General features: G+C 49.6%; 1 protein-coding gene across 4 annotated transcripts in view; it reads right to left on the reverse strand.

Moving 5' to 3' along the window:
• The window catches only part of LOC308551951 (neuroligin-4, X-linked), a 132,544-nt gene that overhangs the window by 93,015 nt on the left and 22,964 nt on the right, over positions 1–16,565 (reverse strand). For all 4 annotated transcript variants that reach the window (XM_081126866.1, XM_081126863.1, XM_081126865.1 and 1 more), the window contains exons 2-3: positions 10,500–10,669; positions 9,258–9,345 (exon numbers count right to left, since the gene is read on the reverse strand). The gene's annotated coding sequence lies outside the window, so the exon portion shown is untranslated. The remainder of the gene's footprint in view (positions 1–9,257; positions 9,346–10,499; positions 10,670–16,565) is intronic.

Consider the following 16,565-nt stretch of genomic DNA (forward strand, 5'->3'; position numbering starts at 1 on the left):
AGACCAAGGCCCCGGCCAGCTGCGCCCTTAGCTCTTCCATGCCTCCTTCCACCCCACGATGAAATTATTATTTTTTTAAATATGTTTTTAGCACAGCCGGGCGTGGCTCAGCGGTTGAGCGTCGATCTAGGATCCAGGCGATCGGGGTTCGATTCCCGGTCAGGGCACGTGCCCAGGTTGTGGGCTCCATCAATGACTCTCTCATCATGGATGTTTCTATCTCTCTCTCCCTCTCCTTTCCTCTCTCTGAAATCAATAAAGATATATTTAAAAAAATAAAATAAAATATGTTTTTATTGATTTCAGAGAGAAGAAGAGAGAGAGAGAAACATCTATGATGAAAGAGTCATGGATCGGCTGCCTCCTGCTCGCCCCCTGCTGGCGATCGAGCCCACAACACGGGCATGTGCCCCAACCGGGAATCGAACCGCGACCTCCAGGTTCATGGGTCGATGCTCAACCGCTGAGCTACACTGTCCTGGCCATAAGTCTTTCTTGAATGAACAAACAATTCCCCAAACGTTACCCACTAACGATCGACAAGGTTGGCCCGCCTCGGGGTGGGAGGCCCCAAAGCACTGTTTCTCTAACATTGCAGGTGACCGTCCCATTTCCTAAGGAGATATACCTGGAGCTCTACCTTCCCCAGGACAGCTGGGCCAAACGGGCACCAGGACACATGGGTATTTATGAGATGACACGAAAGAAACACCGAGGGTAGCCCGGATTCGAATCCTTCTCAGGTGACTCAGCCGCGCACTCGTTTAGGCCGCGAACACCGTCACCCGGAACCTCAGCTTCCGTGGGAAAACCAAACGAGACGATGCAGCTCAAGGACAAGCCGTGGTGCTCGTGACATCGAGGCGTCACCCGTAATTAAACGTGTCGATAGCTGTCCTGACACCCCCGAGGAAGGAATGCTGCATGCCTTCCAGGGTAACGCCTGCCGCCTATTTAAAAAGCTTATAGCCGCCCAGCTGGGCGTGGCTCAGCAGTTGAGCATTGACCTAAGATCCAGGCGATTAGGGTTCGATTCCCGGTCAGGGCACATGCCCGGGATGCAGGCTAGGCAGCCAGTCAATGACTCTCATCATTGATGTTTCTATCTCTCTCTCTCCCTCTCCTTTCCTCTCTCTGAAATCAATAAAGATATACTTTTTAAAAAAATAAAAATAAAAAATAAAAAGCTTATAGCAGCCCTGGCCGGCGTGGCTCAGTGGCTGAGGGTCAGCCTGTGAACCAGGAGGTCAAGGTTCCATTTCTGGTCAGGGCACATGCCTGGGCTGTGACCTCGATCCCCAGCAGGGGGCGAGCAAGAGGCAGCCGACCCATGACTCTCATCATTGGTGTTTCTCTCTCTCTCTCTCTCTCTCTAAAATCAATAAAAACGTATTTTTAAAAAATCCTTCTTTCATTTGTTGAGTGTCGGTGGAGTCAAGGTTTAAAGGCCCCCCCCCCCAATTTGTCTGGCGGTGGATCACAGCACCCTCACCGGATAAACCACAGCTCATTCGACCTTAGAGAATCATGTGCATGACTGGAAGGTATCAGAAATGATCCATTAGGGATGGAAACCTTTCTTTTTTTGGTCTTTTTAAAAAATATTTTAATTACAGTTGACATTCAATATTATTTCGTATTAGTTTCAGGTGTACAGCACAGCGGTTGGACATTTATATAATTTACAAAGCGATCCCCCCAATAATTCTAGGGCCCACCTGGCACCAACACGTAGTTATTACAATATTATCGACTATACTCCCTGCGCTGTGCTTTACATCCCTATAGCTGTTCTGTAAATGCCAATCTGTACTTTTTAATCCTTCCACTTTTTCACCCAGCACCGAACCCCTCCAGACAGCTCTCAGTCTGTCCTCTGTATCTACCGGTCTGTTTCTGTTTTGCTTATTTTTTCTATTTATAGTCGACATATAAGTGAGATCATATGGTATTTGTCTTTCTCTGTCTGACGTATTACACTCAGCATCCCACCCTCTAGGTTCATCCATCCTGTTGCAAACGGTAAGATTTCATTCTTTTTCATGGCCGAGTAATATTCCTCCATTCTACAACTCAAAAAAAAAAAAAAAACCAACACCACCACAAACTCATTTGTAAAGATACTGTGTGTTTCTGGACTGGAACTTAACTATGCATTGCATTTAAGTGAACAGCTGAGCAGGATATTTCAACACGATCAGTATTGTTTAAATGACATATTCAACCTGAATCTCTCGTGGAACCATAATACCTTTGGGGGACATGCCATAGACCGTGATATCCTGCCTCAGGTTAATCAGAGTTGTATGAAAATGCTCAAAAAAATCTGACGGTAACGTGGAAAGCAAAAAACAGCCCAGTGCCCGGGGGCTGATTTACGTGTGTGTAGCCGCCGCCGTTTTTCATTTTTACTGTCGACGTCTGGACATCTGCCAGGCTCTGACCCAATGTCTGAGTAACGGAGAGACAGACAAAAACAGGAGGGAGGGGATGATACGTTTGGAGTCTTCCGTTTTCCTGAAAACCATCCCGCTTTTGAGCACGAGATCCTTTTTTTCTGGCCTCCCTCGAGATAACGGGATGCCATTCATTTCTGAACCTGATGGATCTGCTGTTTGAACGCTGCCTGAGAGCTGCAGACAGTGATTCAACCTCCCCCCCTCCCCAGGCTTTAGGTGGATGGTCTTATCCACGGGGCTGCAGCGGATAGAAAAGGGGTCAAGATACAGACAAAAATGCACACTCAACAAACGCACGATGCTGGGATTTTTATTTTTTATTTTCTTGGCTAATCTTCACCTGAGGATATTTTTTTTTCCATTGACTTTTAGACAGAGTGGAAGGGAGGGAGGGGAAAGTGAGAAAAAGAGAGAGAAACATCCATGTGGGAGAGACACATCGATGGGTCGCCTCCTACTGCGCCCCGACCTGGACCAGGGATAAAACCTGCAACCCAGGTACGTGCCCTTCACTGGGAATCGAACCCGGGACCCTTCGGTGGGCAAGCTGATGCTCTCTAACCACTGAGCCACACTGGTCGGGGCTCTGCTGGGATTCTGAACACAGACCTGCTCAAAAGCATCTTGGGCGCTGGGACAACAATGCATAGGCCCTGGGCTCAGCAAAGCGTTGCTCTAGAGCAAGTAAATTAAATTATTTGAGGCCCTCACGACTGAGGTGTTTAGACGCTAGCGTAGCCCTCCACCCCTTTTATCCACGGGGGATACGTTCCAAGACCCGCAGGGGATGCCTGAAACTGTGGGGAGCACCAGACCTTCTATATGCTGATTTTTCCTACACAGACACACCTATATAAAGTGAATTTATCAATTAGACACAGAAAGATATTAACAACAAGCAATAATGAAATAGAAACATTGTAACAACCGACTGTAATTAAGTTACGGGAATGTGTCAAAATATCCTGTTACACTGTATCCATCCTTCCGGAGACGATGTGAGATGATAGAGTGACTAATAGATTTGGGGATTTTTCACCTTTTCGCTTGAAGGGAGCAGGGAATGGCTTCTCTTTGGCATAGCCCAACTCTCAGCATCGCTACTCTTGCACTTTGGGGCAATTACGGAGTCAAATAAGGGCGACTTGACCACAAGGCCTGTGACACCCCGACGGTCGATCTGATCACCCGGATGGATACTACGTGGCTAACACGTGGGGAGCAGCTACCACGTGGCGACGCCAGAAAAAGGGCCGATTCGGGTCCCTGTTGGAGGCAGTGGGACTTGCGAGCTTTCATCACACGTTTTATTTACTTTTATCTATTATTCTTATTTTTATTTTTATTTATTTATTTTTTAAATATTTTATTTATTTATTTTTAATATGTATTGATTTCAGAGAGAGGAAAGGAGATGGAGAGAGACAGATGGAAACATCAGTGATGAGAGAGTCATTGATCGAGCCCACAACCCGGGCATGTGCCCTGACCGGGAATCGAACCCCGATCGCCTGGATCCTAGGTCGACGCTCAACCGCTGAGCCATGCCTGGCTGCGCTCTTATTTTATTTTTAAATGTATCATTGTTGTTGGAAGCATTACAGATGTTCTCTTTTTCCCCCCATCGACCCTCCTGCCCCACCCCACAGCCCAGGCCTTCCCCGACTATTGTCTGTGTCCACGGCTCATGCACATGTGCTTGTAAGTTCTCTGGTTAATCTCTCCCCCCCCACCGACGCCCGCTGTCCCTCTGAGATTCCTTCCACTTTTTCTTTCTTTTCTTTTTTCCTTCCACTTTTTCAGACGGCCAGCCATTGACAACGTGTCAGTGGCACGTTTCTGGAATTTTCCATTTAATATTCTCGGGCCGTGGTTGACCGAGGGCGGCCGATCCCAGGGAAACGGAAAAAAGAGGGGCTACTGTGGCTGTCTGGGGATTAAAAGCGAGAGTCCGTTCAAAGCACCGTCATCTACAGTCCCTGGAAGGCGGAGTTCAGTACAGAGAGAATTCAGTTGCCGGAAGTGTCCAGGGCTTATCGTGTGAGCTCCTGGAGGGATTGTGGCTCATGCCCTTGGTTCTCTCACTCAAGGCGGGTGGATGGGAGTGTCCACAGACCACCTATTCGATTACAATGCAGCGTTTGCATCTGAGTGTATCATCAAGTCACCCCCTGTCTACACGTCTGTCCCCCCAAGGTCCTGAGGGCCGCGGGGATATAACGGACCAACAGGGCCTCGGAGGAGGAGCCCAGGGGCACCTGAGACTCACCAGGTCCACGTTATGCATTCAAAATAGTCCTAACTTCAGAGCCACCGGATTTGCTCAGTTTTTGTTTTTGTTTTTAATGTGGCTCATTTGCCCACACAAAAAAAATACACTGTAAAAGCTAAGGTCTCCCACCCTCAGCACCGTCGACTTTTTGGGACCATGTAATTCTTCCTTTTTAATATAAGTTTTTATTGATTTCAGAGAGAGGAAGGGAGAGGGAGCGAGAGAGAGAAACAGCAGTGATGAGAGAGTCGTGGATCGGCTGCCTCCTGCACGCCCCCTGCTGGGGATCGATCCTGCAACCTGGGCACGTGCCCTGACTGGGAATCGAACCCGCAACCTTTCAGTGCACAGGACAATGCTCATCCCACTGAGCCACGCCGGCCAAAGCAAGGATAGCTTTTAATTAAAGGAATGTATATGAAATATTAATGGAAATAAATACCCAAAGCCTTCCTGTTTCTTTTTTTGTTTGTTTTTAAAGGCTCTAACAGCTATTCCCAAATGGTGTGTAACTTATCGATAATCTCATTTCCCGTCCTTTGGGTTTTGTTTCTGGTGAGAACTCAACCTTTTCTATGACATCTTTTTGAGAACACGGAGCTCAGCCCTGAGGTGGGGCCGCGCACCTGTTACCTCCACGCTTAGCCTCGGCTCCGTGCATGGGCTCACAACACACACATGCACACGCACATGCACACACACACACATGCACACACATACATGCACACACACGCATGCACACACACATGCACACACAGATGCATGCACACACACGCATGCACACACACATGCACACACACTATAGTCTATAACCCAGATGTCCATGAATAGGACCACCAATAAGTAAATGCTGGCATAGTTAACCGGAATACTACACAGCACTGAAAAATGGGTAAACCGGAGATTATCTGTTATCAAAACGGATCACACAGCGTGGAAGAGGACATATGGTATGATCTCGCTTATATAATATTATGTAAAAACTAAACGACTGCTCCGAGCTACATTTGTGCTAAAATAGTAAACTAGCAAAGACACCGTTAAAACCAAATTCTGGGATAGTAACTGCCTCTGAGCGGTGGGCGGGACGTGCCTCAGACGGACGTACAAAAATGTGAGCAATGTCCGACTTTGTGCTCCGGCAATGGGCATGTTTGTTTGAATTTTATTTTTAAATGTGTATCTAACGCACATTCTTCTTGAATCCTTGGCCGTGCCGATTTTAATCGAGACACATGTCTATACAATTTGACTCAGTAACTTTATTTTCGCATGTACTGTCCAAATATCTCAGATTTTAAAAAACAAATCAAAAACGTGCGTCGTTTTTGTCCAAGGTGATGCTACACACCCAAGGGAAGGGACCGCTGGCCTGCACAGACCATAAAAAGCCACAGGTTCCTGAGGGCATCGTGCAAACGGAGAGAGAGGTCACCTCGGACCGCGGCGGGCTGTGTCACTAACTGGCCGGGGGACCTTTGTCACATCCCTTCGCGCCCCAGGCCCCAGCTCCCACCGCGAGGACACGGCCAAGGTCACCCCTTCAGCTGCCTGCGGCCAGCGGATGCTCTGAAAATTCAGTGTCATCCCCGAAACAGAGGCGACGGGGGATACGGAAGCCCGTGGGAACGCCAAGTCCTGCGGTTGAAATAAGAAGCCGAAAGCGCCCTGAGATAACGGGGGCCGGGGGGACGCGGGCCGGCTCCGTGTGCAGGAGTCGTCCCTGTGGAAAGAATCACACGTCTCTCTATTTTGTGAGTGTATCGGAAGCCGGCGGGCCATCCAAACCCAGCGAAGGCCCGGCTGGCGTGTCTCAGAGGTTGAGCGTCGACCTAGGAACCAGGAGGTCGTGGGTTCGATTCCCGGTCAGGCCACAGGCCCGGGTTGCAGGCTCAATCCCCCGTCGGGGGCCTGCAGGAGGCGGTCGATCCATGACTCTCTCTTTCAAAATCAATAAAAACACACTCAATAAATAATGCAAACATTATTCTAAAACATACCCTCAAATGATTAAAAAGAAAACTAAAGCAAATAAAAATCACACCGCGAAGCAGCAGCAGGGCCAGCTTACAACAAAGATGCTCCCAAACTCACAGGCCCGTGTGTTTTTTTCCCCGCTAAACCCTGCACCCGCCTCGTAAACGCTAACAGCTCCGTGAAGGGCGCCGGGGACCCAAGGCCCTCTTGTCCTTTGCATTTGCACCTAGTCCAGCCACCCCGGGGAGGCCCTACGGGACGTTGCGACGCAGGGTCACCCTCCACATCGCCCCCCAGAGCATCAGCCTCCTCGGAGCGGCCGGCAAGGAGACTTTTGCAGGGACATCTGAGGCTGGCCGGTGGTTTCGAACGCAGCCGAGAGCAGCCAAGTGCCTGCGGGCGAGACAATAACCCGTCTTCGGCTCTGGTTTCCCGCCCGGGGCCCTGCACCTTCTATAACGGTCCCTTCGGGTCTCCTGATGGGAGCCGTCACGGCCTGAGCGGCGAGTCCACCGCCGCCCGAGAGCCTGACGTCAGGAGCCTGCATCTCGCCTGCACCGCGGCTGGAAGCCTCACCCCCCCCCCACCCCGAGGTGCCCGGGGCTGCTGCTCCCACGGCTGCTGGTGTGTGGCCAACGCGGGGCCTCCCGAGACCAGGCCTCGGCTTTATGTCCAGGCTCCTCCAGACGGGGAAGGAGAATGACACCTTCCCGAACTCACAGAGTCAATGCCACTGTGATCCCCGCTCACGGTGCCAGTCGGGGGGCTGGAAATATTGGGGGGCGGGATAGTATATGATTGTCTAACCTCGAAGCTGTAGGCCCGAAACCAATACCGAATAAAATAAGAGGCCCGCGCGGTGCTGCTCTGTGGTTAGCGTGTCAACCTGCATGCCTACGGGTTGCGGGTTCGAGTCCAAAGTCCAGGCACGTAGCGGGGTTGCAGGTTCGAATCCAGGCCCCCATTGGGGAAAGCGGGGGAGGCAACCAATCGATGTCTCTCTCTCTCACTCGCAGTCTCTCTAAAAAAATTTTTAAAAAATCAATGGAAAAAAATACACTTGGGTGAAGGTTAACAAAAAAAAATAATTAAAAAAAAATTAAAATTAAATAAAGTTGAAAGACAATAGCAATCGTAATAAAGCCCGTGAAGTATTAAAAAAAAGTCACAATTCGGAAGACAAGGGACTCGCAGAAAGTGCTGTGACGGCTTATTTAAGGGCAGGCGCTGGGAAGACGTGAGTGCGCGTTAAAAGCCTTTGATAAAACAGATAAATCTCGACGATAAAAATATCAGACGGGCCGTTTGTTTTCTCCACGGTCGCCTTTCGGATTTGCATGTTCATGACCAAAAGGGCCAGGGCCTCCGTCTCCGCGCACGACACGTTGTCTTTGGAAAGGAAAAATCAGCTTCTTTTTGTTTTATTTCGTCTGTTTTTACGGCAGGAAACCTGAAGGAACGCTCGGCGATCACGTCGGACAGAAGGAAGGATTCGTCGAAGGGCAAAGACGACCTCCTAGAACGGAGAAACGCGGCACAGACGTTTTCCCCGCGAGCAGGGACGACGGAAATTACGCGTTCCCCTGTAAAGAAACGCCGGAGAGCCAACCTGGGGGGCCGGGGGGGGCCCCGATTTTGACAGGCGGCAGGAAGCCCTGGCGCTCAGGTGGATGAGAAAAATCGGTAAATAACCCGTATTTCATCGCTGCCCTAAAAACCCGAATTCTGGCGGGTTCTGGGCCACGTGGGGCAGACAGCTGGCTCGAATTCCTGACACGCGGGGCTTGAATTCGCCCCCGAACCGCAGACAGACGTAACCACCAGCTGCGAACTTGGTTAAAAACACGCCGTTTCGGAAATTCAGCGCCAGGGGGACAAGGTTTCTGGGGCCCAGACGGACAGAAGGATCCTGCGGCCCCAGCGGACGCCCGGCCTGCAGGAGAACCACGTGGCGCACGACCCTCTGCGCAAAACACGGTCCCAGGAGCGGCGGGGGCTACTCCGTCGCTTGAGACGTGGGCCCTAGGACGGCGGTTTTTCAACCCACCAGCCGCCCGCGCGTTTAAAACACGAGACACCTGACCACGGAGTCAGAGGCACCGACTTTGTTTCCAGCAACCAGCACAGCAACAGCCGGCCGGCGGGAAGGAACCGGGATTTTAGGAATTATTCGACATGTGTCCTGAGATGAAATGGGTTGAACATGCCTGGTTTTGGGGGGGACGCACGTGTGCCAGGCGAATTCTGGCGGGTTCGGGGCCCCGTGGGGCAGATGGCTGAGTAATTCCTGCGCCGTGGCTCCCTCAGCACCAGGAGTCCTCACCCGGCCTCTATTTCCAACGAAACGCCTGCCATTTCCTGCGCCCCAACCGCACTCAAAATCCCCACTTTTGTGCTTTGTGTCCATTTGAAATAGATTTAAAAAAAAAAAAAAAAATGAACCTATTGTCACCACCATCTGAACCCACGGCCACGTTTCCTTTCAGCCACGCTGCAGATGCAGCCGAAAAACGCCGGCCCGGAGACCAGGCCTAGTTCCCGACACTCACCATCACATCGCCTTCCGGGAGAGACGCCGCCAGAAACGCCTCCCTGGGAATCCGCTGGGCTCCTCTCCCATCTCAGCGCATCGTTCTCCTGTGGAGATAAAACGGAGCGACACACGTGGCCCCGCTCAGTGAAAGACGTGGCGGCATTGCCTCGAAAAGCCCCGCTGACGGCGTCCTTATGAGCTTTCTTTCGGGGCGGGAGGGGGTTACGAGAAGCAGCTGGAATAAAGTAATTCCTCGCCGGTTCCCTAACGGACGGCTCGAGAAACGCGGATTCTAGAACCAACCGCTTTCGTCCGCGCGGCAAGTCAAGGTCAAAGCAGGCGGCCGGAGGTCACCGCCTCGTGCGTTTGACCAGGACACTGCTCATTTTTAATTTTTTTTAAGGTAATCGACTCCGTGCTCGTATATGTTAGATCCAGCTTATTTAAATTAAGAATTTGAAATGTATTTTAATTTTTTTTTAGAAAGAATGAATTCTCAGGGTTAAAACACTTGTTGGTTTTAGGCTGGACTGGATGGCGTGCTATCCACGGCCTTAAGTCAGATTCATACGGCTACAAAGAGCTGATTATTCTGAAATTCATACAAAATTACATTTTATCATCTTTTCCCGTAACGCTATACCCTACCATACGCGTATTGTTTGAAAAGACGTACCCCGTTCTTAAGCGATTAATTCATCTCCAGGAGCGCCTTTTTAATTTTTAAAATTTTCCTATTACAGTTGATATTCAATATTATCACCCTGGCCGACGTGGCTCAGCGATTGGAGCGTCGGCCTGTGCACCGGAGGGTCTCGGGTTCAATTCCCTGTCAAGGGCACGTCCCAGGGCTGCAGGTTGGGTCCCTGCCCCCAGTTGGGGGGTGTGAGGTGTGGGAGGCAAGCAATCAATGTCTCTCTGACTTCAGAATTTCTCTCAATCTCCCCCCTTCCCTTCCCTTCCCCCTAAAATTCCATGGGAAAATATCCTCAGGTGAGAATAAGAGTAGAAAATATAGATTATATTAGTTTCAGGTGTATAACATAGCGGTTAGACATTTCTATAATTTACAAAGTGGTACCCCCGGTAAGGCTAGTGCCCGCCGGGCATCATGCATAGTGAAGGATCGCCCGTGATTATTTGAAATTAGTCAAAGCAAACCTATACCGATGAGTTACTGATATGCTCGCAAATGCGACCAGAAAAACGCCGTATCCCTCAAAGGCACCTCTAAATAGTGCGGTGGAAGCGAACCAACCTTTGGAGCCACCTCAGGCGTGGACGCTAAGAGCTGTTGTTTTCCACCCTACGAAAGCGTTTCAAGTGAGCCTCTCCACGCCGTTTCATCTTCACAGCCGAAGACGTGGGGACTCGTCGAGCCCTTCGCAGCCATTCCGGCTGTCCCCAGGGAGTAGGTCAGGAAGAAACCTAGAACATAAGACGGAAGGATATAAATATTTTCGTAGACGGCGGTTTCGTGGCCCCGTGGTTGAGCGTCGGCCTGCGTGAACCAGGAGGTCACCGTTCGCTTCCTGGCCTAGGGCACACGTGCCCGGGTTTTCTCGTATCTGAAAAATCCCCTGTACGTATTGTCTATAAATCCCACATTCTGTCATTTCAGAAATGTCCGGTGAGCGGAGGCCTTACGTGAGATGAGGCAGAAAAGGAATTTCAAAGACGACTGTAACCCAGCCCCTTCCCTCGAGGACCTTCTGGTCTTGTCGGGGGGACAGAGAGAGTCGTGCTCGCGAGAGATGGCCTCTCGGACAACGTCTTGGGAGACGGCCGCAGAGAGGGTCCTGAAGGGTCGTGCTTTTCAGAGCACAACCTATGAAAATACGAGGAAACTATTCCCGGCTCCCCAGGGTTTCCAAGAAACCTGCACCACGAGTACAACTCAGGGTCCCCAAGGTGCTGACATCGCCCCTGACTAAGGCTCCCAGGTAGTTACACAAACAACACAAACACGAGACGATACAAAGTTACTTTTAACACCTGAGCATGTATCGGAGATATTTTTAAATCTGGAAAACAGCCCTAGTGACACAAACAACACAAACACAAGATGATACAAAGTTACTTTTAACACCTGAGTGTGTATCGGAGGTATTTTTAAATCTGAAAAAACAGCCCTAGTGACACAAACAACACAAACACGAGACGATACAAAGTTATTTTTAACACCTGAGTGTGTATCGGAGGTATTTTTAAATTTGAAAAACAGCCCTAGGAGCGTCCGTGATATATTTAGTTTTCTTTCGAGCCTCGGCGCCCTGCTGAGTTTCTAAAAGAATATTGAGAAGAATCAGTTTAATTTCGGTAGATTTTTTTTTGAGTAGCTAAAAAAAAAGGTCATGCTCAGGGGAGAAAAGGAGTCATCTCTAGCTTTCCGTGGGGTCGTCTGGATGTTTCTAAATTTAGTGTATGTAAATGTTCAAATTAGCATAAGTGACCTTAATTTGTACCCTAACTTGTCTAGCCCGTTTTATCTCTGTCTCTCAAGCAGAACAATCTTTCCGACTACAACCATTTTTAACAAGACACATATTTAATAAAACATCTGTTTCTGTCTTGGGTTTGCTCCCAGTTTTTTATGCAATGTCCAAATGGTTTCCTTTGTAGCATTATGAACGCCAATGAAACAAAGAAAAAGAGATATTTCAATTTGGACTAAATGAAAATGTATATATAATGAATTTTACAATTCGGCTCCTCCCCAATCACCGCCCCCCCCCCAAATTCTGATAATTCAAAAGAAATTCATGCCCCAGCCAGTGTTGCTCAGTTGGTTGGAGCATTGTCCAGGGCACCGAAGGTCATGGGTTCGAATCCTGACCAGGGGACATACCCAGGTTGTGGGCCCAACTCCTGATCAGGGTACATATGGGAGGCAAATAATGGATGTTTCTCTCTCTCTCCCTCTCCCTTTTTCTATCTCTAAAATCAATAAAAATATACCCTTGAGTGGGGATTAAAATTGGGAGGGAGGGAGGGAGGGAGGGAGGGAGGGAGGGAGGGAGGGAGGGAGGGAGGGAGGGAGGGAGGAATTCATTTCTTGCCCACATGGCTAATTTTGACCCAAATATTTACCACAAAACTCAAAAGCACACAGCGTCGTCCATCCAGCAAAAGGTGGAGCCAAAACGCACAGCGGGGCAAATGCATCCCTTCCACGTAAGACTGTAAACGGTGAAGCTCCCAAATCCTTAACGTTCCTAAAAATCCATCAGTCTCAACGGTCTAGGCATGGACTAGAATGGAAGGGGGGAAGTTGACAAAACTTTGCTATGACACCCTCTTTAAAAAAATACCAAAAACCGGTAAAAACTCAAGGGGTATGAATACTGGCAAAGCGATTTTGGAAGGTAAGCGGTGGCTGCGAAGTAAACCAGGTAAGGATCCCGAGTGATCCATACGGTCTCAGTAAACCGCGGTAGTTCAGAAACACCCAGCTGAACCACCCAGGGAAACCCGTCTCCCCTGAGGTTAAACAGAAAGTCCCTCGTCCGACAAGTTGGTTTCGTGGCCTGTCCGGCTCGTCTACACGTCCAGGAAAATTGCCACGGCCGCGTCCTTGACACTTGTCCTTAACGGGCACCGTTCGATTTCTCATTTGTTCAACAACTATCAAGAGAGTGTCATAAACTACGTGTTTCTCCAGCAGCTCGTCTGTGAGACTGGGCTCCGTATGGAAACAATCGGGACCCTTTTAAAGCGGGAAGAGGGCGGGATGTTCCAGGCAGGGAAAGTGGCTCATGAAAATTGACTACTTTGTAACAGGTTGAGTGGCACAAAACCAAAAGCCAACCGGTATGCGGGCTGCGCTGAAATGAAACAATGTTGCGGGCGGAGCTGTGCAGGTGGGAGGGGGCGGGGCTCACTGTGGGAAGCAAAATAGGTCAAAGGAATTGTGGGTTGATCTAAGTATAATATGAAGCCATCCTTTGTAAAACACTTAGGTTAAGACGGGCCGGTGTGGCTCAGTGGTTCCGTGTCAACCTATGAGCCAGGAGGTCAGGGCACATGCCCGGGTTGTGGGCTCCATCCCCAGTCGGGGGCGTGCAGGAGGCAACCGATCAATGATTCTCTCTCATCGTTGATGTTTCTATCTCTCTCTCCCTCTCTCTGAAATCAATAAAAACAGATTTTAAAAATATATATATTTAGACTAAGAAATAGGATCGTTAGGTCAAAGACAAATACAAAGAGCCCGCCTTCGATGCCCACGGCGAGACTATATTTTAAGGTGCTTTATTAACTTATTTATAAATAAGTGCCTTATTAACTTATTTATTTTGCAAATATCCTTAGCAGGCAGGTACCCTCATCATAACTCTCTTACAGATGATAAAACTGAAACATGAACATCAACTACTAAAATTTGCACAGCTAGGAAGTGTGAGGTGGTCGGGCTCCTCTGGTGCAAATGCATTAGCAAAGAGGAATGCCGGATAGGCTCCTCAAAGGCGGAGAAGGCAGGCCCTGGCCGGTTTGCTCAGTGGTTAAAGCATCAGCCCTCCGACTGAAGGATCCCCGGTGCGATTTTGGCCAAGGGCACGTACTTGGGCTGCAGGCTCGAACCCTGGCCCCGGTCGGGGCTCGTGCAGGAGGCAACCAATCCGTGTGTCTCCCTCACGTGGACGTGTGTGTGTCTCTGTCTCCCTTCTACTCTCTCGGAAAAGCAATGGAAAAAATATCCTCAAGTGGGGATTAAAAAATAAAAATACAATAAATTTTTTAAATGTTGGTGGGGGGAGAAGGCAGTGAGCAGAACATGTGATGGAAAAAGTAAGGCTATGTCTCAAATAATACAAAATATGTATATATTAGTCCCTAACCCCACCCCGCTGCTCCTGGCACAGAGCTCCAACTTCCCTTCTAAGGTCCTAAGCGGTGCGAACACTGGGAGCATCTTTCTAAGGTTTGGTCTTGGGCCCTGGTTCCCGACACAGCTCCTAAAGCCCTTGGAATCCCCCGGGTGAGGGGAGTATGTTTTGTTCTAAGGAGGCGACTCTTGGTGGGCACCTGGATCGCTTCAGAAAGGGGGCTGGTCACCAGGAAGCAATGGTTAGAAAGTCAGCACTTGAGTGTGCGCCCCCCTGGTCCAGGGAGAGGAGAGGGGCTGGAGTGTGTGTTAGTGTAGACCAGCGATTGTTTTTCAGACAGAGACTGGAAGGGGGGAAGGTTAGAGGTAGGGGAAGGGGGAGAAACAGAGAGAAACATCAGTTGAGAGACACACATCGGTTGGCTGCCTCCCGAATGCACCCCAACCAGGGCCGGAGATCAAACCCGCAACCCAGGTGCATGCCCTTGACTGGGACTCGAACCCGGGACCCTTCCGTGCACCTGGGCCGACACTCTAACCACTGAGTCCCACCAACCAGGGCTGAGTCTGGTTTAAATCACACAATTTCGAGCTGCAAACCTTCTTTCCTGCTTGTCTCCGACATTTAACAACGTCACAACGGAGTTTATTCAGAAAACTCAGGGACGCCGCGGCGTCACTGATTATGGTTGCCAACGAGCAGCGTTCAAGTCAAGAGTCTTAATTACCAGGATCAGGGCTCTCGAATCAGCGGAGCTGGAAAGGACCCGGAGACGGGTCCAACCCGCTCGTTTTAGAGTGGAGGGAAACTGCTGTTTCCCTTCCAAGGACAGTCATTAAAAAGGGGACCCCGCCCTCACCAGGGTGGCCCAGTGCTTAGAGCAACAGTCCATGCACCAAACAGTTAGCAGGTTCAATTCCCGGTCAAGGTCATGCACCTGGGTTGCAGGTTCGATTCCTGGCCCTGCTTGGGGTGCGTGTGGGAGGCAACCCATCGATGTGTGTCTCTCACATCAGTGTTTCTCTCTCTCTCTCTCTCTTTCCACTCTCTCTGAAAAACAATGGGAAAAATATCCTCGCGTGAGCATTAACAACAACAAAGAAACAAAATAACTCTACGACCAGCTTGCAGGAAGCTCCCGGAAACCCTCTGCAGAGCCAGCTGCACACGGCTCTGCCTGGCCTGGTTTTTGGGTTTCAAGGCTGTTGAATGGTTGCAAAATTTACTGACATAAAGGCCAATGTCACCCTGCCTTCTTTTTTTTTTTTTTTTTTTAATATTCTTTGGGCCCTGGCCAGTGTGGCTCAGTTGGTTGAGCATCGACCTACGAACCAGGAGGTTAGGGTTTGATTCCCGGTCAGGTTGCAGGCTCGATCCCCAGTAAGGAGGGGTGCAGGAGGCAGCCGACTGATGATACTGATGTTTCTCTCTCATTGACGTTTCTCTCTGTCTCTCTCCCTCCCTCCCTTCCAGTCAAAAAAAAAAAAAAAAAATCAATGGAAAAAATATACTCGGGTGAAGATGAAAAGAAAACAGGGGGACCCCCACCCCAGATACGCTCCCTCTGAAGGCTCCAGGGAAGATCCTTCCTGCCTCTTCTGGATTGGGGGGCGGGGGAATCCCGGGTGTTCCCTGGCTTGTAGCTGCAGCTCTGCGGACTTTGATTCCTTCTGCGATGGGCTGCCTTCTCCCTGGTTGTCTCTGTCTTCCCAGCGGGCGGGTCTTCACAGGGCATTTTCCCCCCCGTGGAAGGGCATCAGTCCTATTGGATGAAGGCCACCTGCATGGCCTCACCTTCATTACCTCTGCAAAGACCTTATTTGAAAACAGGGTCCCATGGTGTGGGATTAGGATTTTTTTTTAATTTTCTTCATTTTTTAGGTATTACAGATGTCCCCCTTTCCCTGCCCCCCCCCATTAACCCCCTTTACTCTGCTCCCCTCCTCAGGCCTTCCCCACGCCATTGTCTGTGTGCATGGGTCATGCATCTATGCATTTAAGTTCTTTGGTTAATCTCTCCTCCCACCACCCTCCTTTCCCTCTGAGATCCCTCCATCTGTCCCATGCGTCCATGTCTCTGGATCTATTGTATTCATCAGTTTATTTTGTTCATTAGATTCCACATATGAGTGAGATCATGGGGATACTTGTCTTTCTCTGCCTGGCTTATTTCACTCAGCATAATACTCTCCAGGCCCCTCCATGGTGCCCCAAAGGGTAACAGATGCTGCTTTTTCACAGCTGCATAGTATTCCACGGTGTAAATGCACCACAGCTTTTATCCACTCATCTACAGATGGGCACCTGGGCTGCTTCCAGATCTTAGCTCTTTTTTATTATATCTTTTTAGGGGAACAATTTAACCACAACACTTGATTTATCTGTAGCAGGAGATTTATGGACTCGTGATGTTTTAGGTTTAGCTCCTACTGTTCAACCTGGCAGTCGGATGAGAAAATTGGACTAGGTCTATCTCTCTTCGCTCCTCTCTCTCTATC

Source organism: Miniopterus schreibersii (genome assembly GCF_964146895.1).
Source record: "Miniopterus schreibersii genome assembly, chromosome: Y".
In the NCBI taxonomy this organism is placed as follows: Eukaryota; Metazoa; Chordata; class Mammalia; order Chiroptera; family Miniopteridae; genus Miniopterus; species Miniopterus schreibersii.